Source organism: Carcharhinus amblyrhynchos, unplaced genomic scaffold (assembly GCF_965287045.1).
Source record: "Carcharhinus amblyrhynchos unplaced genomic scaffold, sCarAmb.v2.hapA chromosome_217, whole genome shotgun sequence".
Taxonomy (NCBI): Eukaryota; Metazoa; Chordata; class Chondrichthyes; order Carcharhiniformes; family Carcharhinidae; genus Carcharhinus; species Carcharhinus amblyrhynchos.
This window is the reverse complement of record NW_027649957.1, coordinates 270,001-280,859: the sequence shown is the minus strand read 5'-3', so window position 1 is coordinate 280,859 and position 10,859 is coordinate 270,001. Positions and strand designations below refer to the sequence as shown.

Below are 10,859 nucleotides of genomic sequence, written 5' to 3'. Positions count from 1 at the left end.
GAACTGTGCATTGGCTTCAAAGATAAATCACCCAGAAGAACAGCACAGGGAGAGTTTTACAGAATTTTCTTAATTTGAAAACCTTAGCTACACAGCCTGGAGGAAAAAAATATTAGTAGGGTAATTTAAATAGATCACCAATGCATTTCTATATTGAGTGGATCTTGTCCATTATCAGGAGGCTACTTGTCTTGATACTCTGGGGCAGTCTGATGGTTGGACCATCCCACCCAGAACTACATCATTGTTTCAGGGCAACTTCTGGAGCTATGTGGGAATCCATCCCTTAAGATGGATAACTCATGCATCTTAATCTCTCTTCCTCCCCCAGGAAGTTCAACTTGTACAAAGCAATTAATGAAAACTAGCAAATTGGGGGAAAATGTTCTGAAAAGTAATCTGTCATTGATCCATAATGGTTTAAGTATTCATGTTCTTGGATTTCTGGACAACATTTGTGGTTGCTAATAAAGATTGGGGGTTTTCAGATCCTAAACAAGGACCTGATACTCATCATCTTGTCCGCTATCTACCCCAGGGCTATGGGGCAGGGAGAAGTGGTACTAAGCAGACAGTCCTTCCAAAGACTGGTGTGGGCAGGTGAATTGCCAATTCTGCAGCAAGGTTGTGTTAGAGCCTCTGATACAATGTTTGTGATGAAGGGTGGCTCAACCACTGGAGCTAGAAGCTCCAAGATTCACCATCACCTGGATTGCATGCTCCACAAACAAGAGTTTGTATTATTTGAAAAGCCTGGATCAAGCAGGATGCAGTAGAGGCAATGAGTAAATCATGAAAACAATGATAGTATCTAAAACTTCTGTATCTTCTTGCTTTGAAGTAGTGTCTACAATCCTTAGCCAGCTGAAAACAATTCTACAACACCCAGGACACATTCATCTGAAGTTTATTTTGGTTCAGATTCTACACTGAGAAGCAACAGCTCTTGGTCTCTTCCTGTACACTGTAACCATCACCACCAGCAGGCACAGGGACACCATCATGAAGCCAATGGCTACTCCTTGCACAAGCCAGGCAGAAGACTCAGCAGCACCTAATGGAAGATTAGAAGACATTATATTCCAGAGAGCTCACAGGTGGACTATTGAAAAGTCTCCACTTACCACTTGCTTCATGCTGTTTCTTGGACTGAAACCCCTCATCTTCCAGGATGATGGGTCCAGGAGCACTCACTAATGTTCCCTCATGGTCACGGGGACTCCTGCGTCTCTCTATTGGGAAGTCAGACAGTTCAGACGCAATACAGATTAATTTTCTAAAATCCTCAAGTGATGAGAACAGATTGTCTACACTCCCTTCATATTATGGATTGTCATTTATACAGTTTGCCAAAAATGCCTAGACTAACCCTCACTCTGATCAAACTTTAGCACAAGTGCAGAAATCCTGAAATGGTGTCAGGCTCTGCCACACTGCACAAGCATTAGTGAAATCAGTCATCTTGCTAACACATTCACGACATTGCTATTAGATTCCAAGTTTCAGGGTGACATCTGAGCACTAACTGATGTCAAACATCAAGGCTTGTTTAGGGTTTGATATTTCAGCTCATCACTTGACAATTCTTGTGACAGTTTACGTATTGATGACACTACAGTTCACGTATTGATGACACTACAGTTCCAAGAACATTTAGATCCCTAGCCACATGTTGGATACAACTCACTACAAATTGCTACATTGCCAACTAAGCTTGGTGGCAGCCTTGTTTCAGGCAGAACAGATCCATGTTTGCAGTGATGGGCATTCAGAGGGGGGGCAGACAGGCCCACAGTTGTAGCACCCACCGATAGAAAGGTCCCTCCCATTGATAGAGGAGCTGTTGATGCTGAGGGATAGAGGAATCCCCCAGTAACAGCACACTAACCAGATATTCCATTCAAACATCATCTCTGCCTGTCTTAGTGAAGCATCATCCTGATTCAGGAGAGATCAAAACAAGAACTCACTTGGGACACATTTGGGTGCACAGTCATCCTGAGCAGAGGGCGAGCAGACAGTGCAGGTAAACCTAGAATGGAAAGGAGACATTTTAGGGGGATCTTCATGTTCCTGGATGAACCAGGCTGTTAAGGAGCCAGGCAGAACAGGAGGCTTGGCTTGCATTTTTCTTGCTTACCTGTCCAGTCAGAGGCTGCTCTGACTCTCTGTCCAAGAAAACAAATGATTTCAGTTCAAACTGCTTGTGATGTGTTGGGAACTTCAGGCCAGAAAACATGACTGGGTGTAGGAGAGTCTGATAGTCATCACCCTCATAGGGACACCTGGAACAGTCAGCAAATGGTGTCAGAGCAGGGAGGGGTATCTGATCTGTTAAATATCAATAACATTAGTTTGGGGCCACTGGTGTTGTGTTCCAGAGGTGATTCCATTCTTTCAATGAAAGATTTCCCAATTTGTTCATTCCATTATTCCAAGCTGGGAGAATTCCATGTGGGATATTACTGGAAGTCAGGAATGTTTCGGACCAAGAAACTGGAGCTGAAATGTATTAAAACTACTCACCACAGGTGGTATGTGCCATTCACAATGGTTTGACTGTAGATCATTAGAACCACTGGGATAACAACCCGTGGAGATTCCCAATGTAAAAAACATGGTACACATTGACCTGTACCTGGAGAATGTACCATGGGGGGGGGCCACCAAAGTGCTGCAGATGTCATTGCAGAGGATATAGAAGTAGAAATGGAGACAGCATGTTTGTTTCATCTTGCTAAAGATTAGTTTCTGGAATACATTGGTGTCTGCACCCATTGTACCAGCCACAAGTCAGCAAGGGGTCATACGGGTTCTTGAAGGGAGCAGATCCATTTGGCCAAGTGCAGCCCATGTGACCTCCCTGGAATTGTCCAAGACCCTCACTGATCAGCAGAGGCAACTCTGCACCAGTTTATGGCCATTTGGTGAGGGGAAGAGATAAGAAGCAGTCCAGTCATTTCAGTGTCCAAAAGCAATTGGCCCTCCCATTCACACTCCTTACCCATCCACCAGCAGACTCCATTGCACCTCATGGTTTGGGGCTGGCACAGGAGTTGCCCAGCAGTCATGCAGCCTCAGGACAAGCGTTGGGTCACTGCGACCCAGGACACAAACCTCCACAAACACTGCCTCCCGAAGGATTCTCCAAATGGGGTACTCACTGTCCACATACCATGATCTGTAGTCACCATCTGAGAGGCACAGACACACAAGAACCAGTCACTCCCTGTATGGATACATCCCCACTAATCCCATTCTCCATTCCCCAGGGCACCTCTACCTTTTGCTATTCGCAGTTCCAGTTTCAGAATCCCATCTTCTGAAGCAGGAGGTGGTGGAGAAACCGTGTAAACTATGACATTGATCTGGAAGCCAGTCTCTTGCCTCCCTCTGTACTTGTACTGGACGTGCAGGCTGCAGACACACACAAGTAGTTGCAGCTTCATTCAGTAACACATCCCTTCCAATACCAACACCTCCCACCATCCTCCTACCCGAAGGTGCTGTCCCGAGTTATTGAGCCCAGCTTCCCAGTCTCAATCATCCTCCTGCCCAAGACATCTGTTTCATAGACCAAGGTTCCATCTTCCTCCTGCAATAAAGAGGCTGCTGAATAAGAAGCTGGCTCACTTACTGGGAGAATGCCTCGACCCTTCAATACTCACCCGCTTGCTGGAGCCACAAGAGGTGGCTGGAAAGCGGAAGGCCGCCAGTTGCCCGGTGGTTAGTTTCGGCTGGCACTCAGCCTCTTGTTCATCTTTCACATACAGGGATGACAGGTTGAGGGGAGGACAGGTCAGGTTCCTGGGGGATCACGATGATGAAATGACCATCAGCTGTGCACACTGCAAGAGAGAATTTATTACCACTGCTCCTATTGGTGGTTAGGGGCCTCAGAGCATTGAGGAAGTGTTAACTCAAAAAGCTATATAAACAACTATTATTGGTGGGAGTAATGAGCAATCAAGTTATTGGAACAAGTCCAGTCTTGTCGAGCCCAACAGTTACTCAATGTGCACCGATATTCACACTGCTGCACATGCAGTGCCCCCCAGCCCCTGCAGACTTCAGAATTGTCTTGATCCCCATCACCAAAATACATCACCTCCCCATCAAATGCCATCAGCCTTGTCTGCGCATTCTGCTGACCTTCTGTTATTACAGGACTCCCCCATTCATTATCCAGCCTTTATGCCACTTGCATCTCATACTTTCCATAGCCAGCATCCACTATATTCCATTAAATAACCTTCTGTTACATCAACATATCCAGCACAACATCAGTGGCACTCCTTGATTCCCAAGTGCCTGTTTTTCTTTATCAAATCTCAATCCTTACTACTGACAGGTAACACACCCATATCTTGGGAGGGATGATGTCAAGAAAACCCTTCCACCATCTCTCCCCTCACAAGCTGAGCTGCAAGCAATCCAGACCAGGTGACCCATCTACCCCAAGCACAGCCAGCCTCAATTGTCACTCCAGTATCTCAGATTCCAGCTCATTAAGAGTGTTCAAGCCTTACCGTACACCTCTGAAGGTGCAATGGGTCTTATTTACAGAGGGGGAGGGGACAATAGTCAGAGGCTCAGGTTACTTTGTTGACTGATATTTTACTGTCAATGCCTCTTAATCCATGTGATCTGATTTTCACTTTGCAATTACACCTCCCCAGCAAGGCCACTTTTCTATTGAGTCAAGAACAAACTAATTAAGGGAGTTCTCCTAAACAATTACCATCCAGTCCCCAGGATTTCCCTGGGGATGTTGTTCCTTTACTGCTCTGGTTATTTGGAGGTCGATAAGACTACTCCAAGTCACATCATTGCACAAACACGATCTACACAGTTTAGGTGGCCAAACACAGGCTTGGCTAACCAAAAAGAAAATCTCAACAGGTTTGACAGCCTCTGAGGGGAGAAAGGAGCTGATGTTCCGAGTCCAGAGCTGTGACAGAGAGTCAGGGAATCAAAACGTCAGCTCTTTTCTCTCCTTACAGATGTTGTCAGACCTGCTGCGATTTTCCAGCATTCTCTTTTGGTTCCAGATTCCAGCATCCACAGACACGGTTAAACTGGGCCATTGGGATGTCTCAGGGTGAGCACTATCAGGATAGGGTCACTCATTGTGGAACTGGGGTAAATATTACCAGACTGAAGCACATTTGCTGATCCCATGCCGGAGATTCTCTCTAACTCCAGTCACAGAGCCTCCCACCTTCAGAACTCGGTCTAAAACCATCCAAACCACTCAGTCAGCTCTTTCACTCAAGCTGAGGATTCCCTCCGTTCCTACACTTCACACAGTGAGGCAGTAACAAACACCCCATTTCCCAGTTAGATTCTCTCCTCTCTCTGTCCCCACTAGACTGGGGGTGGGGGGTGGGGGGGTGAGTCTGGTTGTTACCTGGGCTCTTTCTCAGACTGGAGAAACAGCGATGGGGGCTGGAGCTCCAGGGATCAGAGCAGTAACCCTGGGGATACACTCAGCGCTGCTGATCCCGGAGTGACCACATCCCAATCTCCAGCCTGCCTCATCCCTCCCCAGGAGGAGCGGCTGGCCTGAGGGTGAGGAGGCGGCCAGGGAACCAGGACAATCCCTTCCCCCAAACACCAGCCGGGAATCCGGCCGCAATCCCACTGCAGAGACTCCCTGTCCCCCGGGATACTCGGGAAGAGATTCCCCATCTTCCATCAGATCCAATTCCCCGGGGGGTGGAGAGGGGGGAAGAGGGGGAGGGAGGGGGGAAGAGGGGGAGGGAGGGGGGAAGAGGGGGAGGGAGGGGGAGGGGGGGAGGGGAGGGGGCAGTGGGGGAGGGGAGGGGGGCAATAGGAAGGGGGAGAATGGGATGGGGAGGGGAGGTTGGATGGGGAGAGGGAGGAGGTGGGATGGGGGTACAGGGTTTGGAAGAGTGGGAGGGGAAAGGGGAGGGGGAGTGATAGGGTTAGGGGGAGGGGGGCAGGAGGAGGGAAAGAGGGCGGGGCAGAAAGGGGGGCAGAAGGGGGAGACGGTAGGGGAAGGGAGAAGGGTGGGGGGAAGGAGGGGAGAAGGGCAGGAAGGGGTGGGTTGGAGGGAGGGGTGGGTGAAGACCCTCTCTGCCCAGGTGTCAGGGTGGGGTCAGAGAGGGAATGAGGGAGGGGGGGGTCAGGTGGGCTCTCCCGGGAGTTAGAGAGGGAGAGAGGAGGTTGGAAGAGCAGGAGGGAGGATGAGGGACAGGGCACTGAGGAGGGTCAGTGCCCCAGTCAGGAGGAATGGGGGGGGTTGCCTGCATTGGGGGCAACAGCAGTGGGTGGGGGGATTTCACTCCTACCTCCCTCCTGGAGTTGGTAAAAAGAAACGCTCTGTGTCTCTCCCCCCAGGGAGGGAGAACCCTCCAGCAGCCGAACAGCAGGTAGGCGATGGCTCCTCCTCCTTCCCTCCTTCCTTCTGGTTCAAACTCAACAATTCTGCAGGAGAATCCTCCACACAAACTCTCTGCCTCTTTTAGGGCAAAGCAAACAAACCAACTCCAATTAACTCAGGGACAAAGTGAAAGGGGCAGCTCCCCAAGAGGAGGGGGAATGGCCCGAACAGAAACAAAGTGCAAAGGAAACTTAAAACATTCAATCATAATGTGATTGTTGGGGTCTGTAATGCACCCCAACCCCTGCGGTGCCCAACGGGCTGGAAAGGTGTCATCTGTGCCCGTGGACACCGCATGCTCCCTCTCCAGGGACACCTGGCCATGAACGTAGCCGCGATAGAGGGGCAGGCAGTCGGGATGGACGACACCCCCCCCCCCCCCGCCCCCGATCGTCCGCTGTCTGGACCTGTTAATGGTGCGTTTCACCAGGCCCAGGTTCACGAGGAGGTCACCATCCCCCCCCTCCCCTCTCCGCACCGGGTGTCCGGAGATCAGGAGCGCGGGACTGAAGTGCAAACAAAACATCAATAAAATGTTCTTCAGGAAAACAGAAAGAGAGAGCGACCTAAAACACAAAACGTAGACATGGTCCCCAGACTCCACAAGGCCACAGAAGGGGCAAGCGTGGGAGCCCATGAGCCGATATAACTTACGGTTGTGTGAGACTGCTGCGTGTAACACCCTCCAGCCCAGGTCCCCAAGGTAATGGGGGGAGATCCCTCTGTAGAGGGACCTCCACTGGGGACCTCCGCCGCCCGGCAGCAACATGGCCTGCCAAGGTATATCCAGGCAACGGGTGAGGAGACTTAGAGCAGCTCTGTGGGATTTGAAAGTTAGATTTAGGGGAATATAGAATGACATCAGCACATAGTGCAGTCCACTGGTTCCCAACCCTCCAGGATTGGCCTGGACTCTCCAGGAATTGAAGATGAAATCTCCAGGACACTGCTGTGTCCAGCCCTGGAGAACAATCAGAAAGATTGGTTTCTTTTCCCATTTCCTTTCCACATTTCTCTTTCCCAGATGTAAAAAACATTGAGAATGGGGAAAGGCTGCTTGGCTGACAGTTATCCAGTTGGGTGATCAGTCTTTCTGCTTTCTAATTGGGATAGAATATCTCGTTTATTATTGTCACGTGTATTGGCATGCAGTTCAATGTATTGTTCCTGGTACGTGATACAGACAAAGCATACTGTTCATAGAGTACATAGGGGAGAGGAAAAGAACCGAGTGCAGAATATGGTGTTGGAGTTACACATAGAGTGTAGACAATGATCAGATTAATATATGGTAGATCTATTCAAAAGTCAGAGGGCAGCAGGGAAGAAACTGTTCTTGAGTCGGTTGGTACATGTTTTCAGACTTTTATATCTTTTTCCCCACTGAAGAGAGTATGTCTGGTGTGTGTGGGGTCCTCGATCATGCCGGCTGCTTTTCCGAGGCAACAGGAAGTGAAGACGGAGACAATGTTTGGGAGGCTGGTTTGCCTGATGGACTGAGATTCGGACACACTTTATAGTTTTTTTGTGATCTTGGGCAGAGCAGGAGCCCAGACCGAGCTGTGACACGGCCAGAAAGAATGCTTTCTGTGGTGCGTCTGTAAAAGTTGGTGAGAGTCGTAGTGGACACAGAATCGTAGAATCACACAGGGCAGAAGAGAGCCTTTGGCCCAGACATGCCGGATTTCCTTTGCCTCCTGAGAAGGGAGAGGCGTTGGTGGGCTTTCTTATCTATATATCGGTGTGGAGAGACGAGGACAGGTTGTTGGTGATCTGGACACCTGGAAACCTGAAGCTCTCGAGCATTTCCACTTCATCACCAATGTTATAGACAGGGACATGACCTCCACTACACTTCCTGAAGTCAATGATTATCTCCTTCATTTTACTGACATTGAGGGAGTTAATATTGTCATTGCGCCATTCCACCAGATTCCCTATCTCTTTCCTGTACTCTGTCTCATCATTGTCTGAGATCCGACCCATTACAGTGGGGCCATCGGCAAACTTGAAAATGGGGTTGGAGTGGAAGCAGTACGTCACAGGGACGGGGGTGTTGGGGACTAATGGCTGGAACGTGGGGGAAGATCGTGTGATGAAACCTCCAGGAATACATTGAATCCCAGTTGGGGACCCTGTCAGGGAGATGGAGTAAGGGCAGGTCTAATCGTTCCAAAGTGGGGAATTAAGGACCATCACAGGAGCAGAATTGTGCAGCATCACAACCGGCCTTCACTCCTTCATCAGCAGTGAGCCAAGTGGCTCTTCAATGTACCTGTAGAGGAGTGAGCTGGGAACGGCACAGGAATACCACAGGACAATAGACCACAATCACACAGAGTACCCTGCATCCTGAACACCAATAGCAGCAAGGTGTAGATACAGATATGTAGGCACATAATCAATGGATCAAAGTCCCTATTATATCCAGTGAAGGATGCTGGTGGACAAGTAAGCAACTAATAGAATATTTCCACCACGTGTCCTCTCAGCCTGTTCCTCACCACCGAAAACAGACCCAACCTCTCCAATCTATTCTTATAGCGACTGTTCTTTATCCATGGAATTATCCCTGTGAATCTCCCCTGTTCTCTCTCCAATCCTTGATAATATCTTGGAAAGATTGGCAGCCACTGAGTGGAGGAACCGGAGAGGTATTTATTACCAGGAGTAACTGTACACAGAGAGTGAGAGAGATGCTGCCGATTGTTTCGACTCCAGTCTCCAGACTGCCTGGGGGAGCCCTCAGTCTGCCCAATGATTCGTATGCTCGGCCCGATTGGTCGCATGACCCTCCAAATCTCACCCAGGGACTCATTACTACAGCTTTCACATCCTTTCCTCAAATAAGGCGCTCAGAACTGGATGCAGTTCTCCAGTTGGTATGTAGCAACTGGATGAAGTAGAAAGGGTCAAGAGCTTCAAGGTTTTAGGTGTCCAGATCACCAACAGCCTGCCCTGGTCCCCCCACGCTGACACTATCGTTAAGAAAGCCCCACCAACGCCACCAGTTTCTCGAAGATTAAGGAAATTTGGCATGTCCGCTCCGACTCTTACCAACTTTTACAGATGCCCCATAGAAAGCATTCTTTCTGGTTGTATCACAGCTTGGTCTGGGCTCCTGCTCTGCCCAAGACCGCAAGTAACTACAAAAGATCATGAATGTAGTCCAATCCATCACACAAACCAGCCTCCCATCCATTGACTCTGTCTATACTTCCCGCTGCCTTTGAAAAGCAGCTGGGATAATTAAGAACCCACACACCCCGGACGTTCTCTCTTCCATTTTCTTCCTTCAGGAAAAAGATCCAAAACTCTGAGGTAATGCACCAACTGACTCAAGAACAGCTTCTTCCCTGCTGCTGACAGACTTCTGAATGGGCCTACCTCACATTAAGTTGATCTTTCTCTACATCCGAGCTGTGACTGTAACATGACATTCTGCACTCTCTTGTTTCCCTCTCTATGAACAGTACGTATTGGCTTTATAGCATGCATGAAACAATACTCTTCACTGTATGTTAACACATGTGACAATATGTATATATCAAATTATTGTCTCTCCACATTCTTCCTGCCAAAATGAATCACAAACACTTTTCTGCATTAGAATACAGTTGCCATTATTCTGCCCATTGTTTGGGACCAGATCAGAAACTCCAAAGTATATAAAATATATGTACATCTCATTAAATCATGCAAATAAGAAGATAACATAAGAACATAAGAAATAGGAACAGGAATAGGCCATCTAGCCCTTCGAGCCTGCCCCGCCATTCAATAAGATCATGGCTGATCTGTCGTGGCTCAGTTCCACATTCCCGTCCTCTCCCCATAACCCTTAATCCCCTCTCTTATCAAAAACCCATCAACCCGCGTCTTAAATATATTTAGCGAGGCAGCCTCCACCACTTCAACGGGCAGAGAATTCCAGAGATTCACCACCCTTTGAGTGAAGAAGTTCCTCCTCAACTTGTTCTAAACCGCCCTCCCTTTATCTTGAGGCTGTGCCCCCTAGTCCTACTGTCCTTTGAGCGGGAAGAGTCTCTCCACCTCTATCCTATCCATCCCATTCATCATCTTATATGTCTCAATGAGATCTCCCCTCATTCTTCTAAACTCTAACGAGTACAAGCCCAGTTTATTCAGCCTCTCCTCATAGCTCAATCCCCTCAACTCCGGTATCAGCCTAGTAAACCTCCTCTGCACTCCCTCCAAGGCCAAAACTGCACACAGTACTCTAGCTGCGGCCTCACCAATGCCCTATACAGCCGCAGCAAGACCTCCCTACTTTTATATTCAATCCCCCTCGCTATGAAGGCCAGCATCCCATTCGCCTTCCTGACCACCTGCTGCACCTGCAGGCTGGGTTTATGCGACTCATGCACAAGGACCCCGAGGTCCCTCTGCACCGTCGCCTGCTGCAGTTTTTCACCATGTAAGTAATAATCCT

The 10,859-nt window shown here is 48.8% G+C and overlaps 1 pseudogene; it reads right to left on the bottom strand.

The window, feature by feature from the left end:
* Nucleotides 1–917: 917 nt before the first annotated feature.
* Nucleotides 918–10,859, bottom strand: part of LOC145338884 (zona pellucida sperm-binding protein 4-like) — a 255,242-nt pseudogene continuing 245,300 nt past the window's right edge.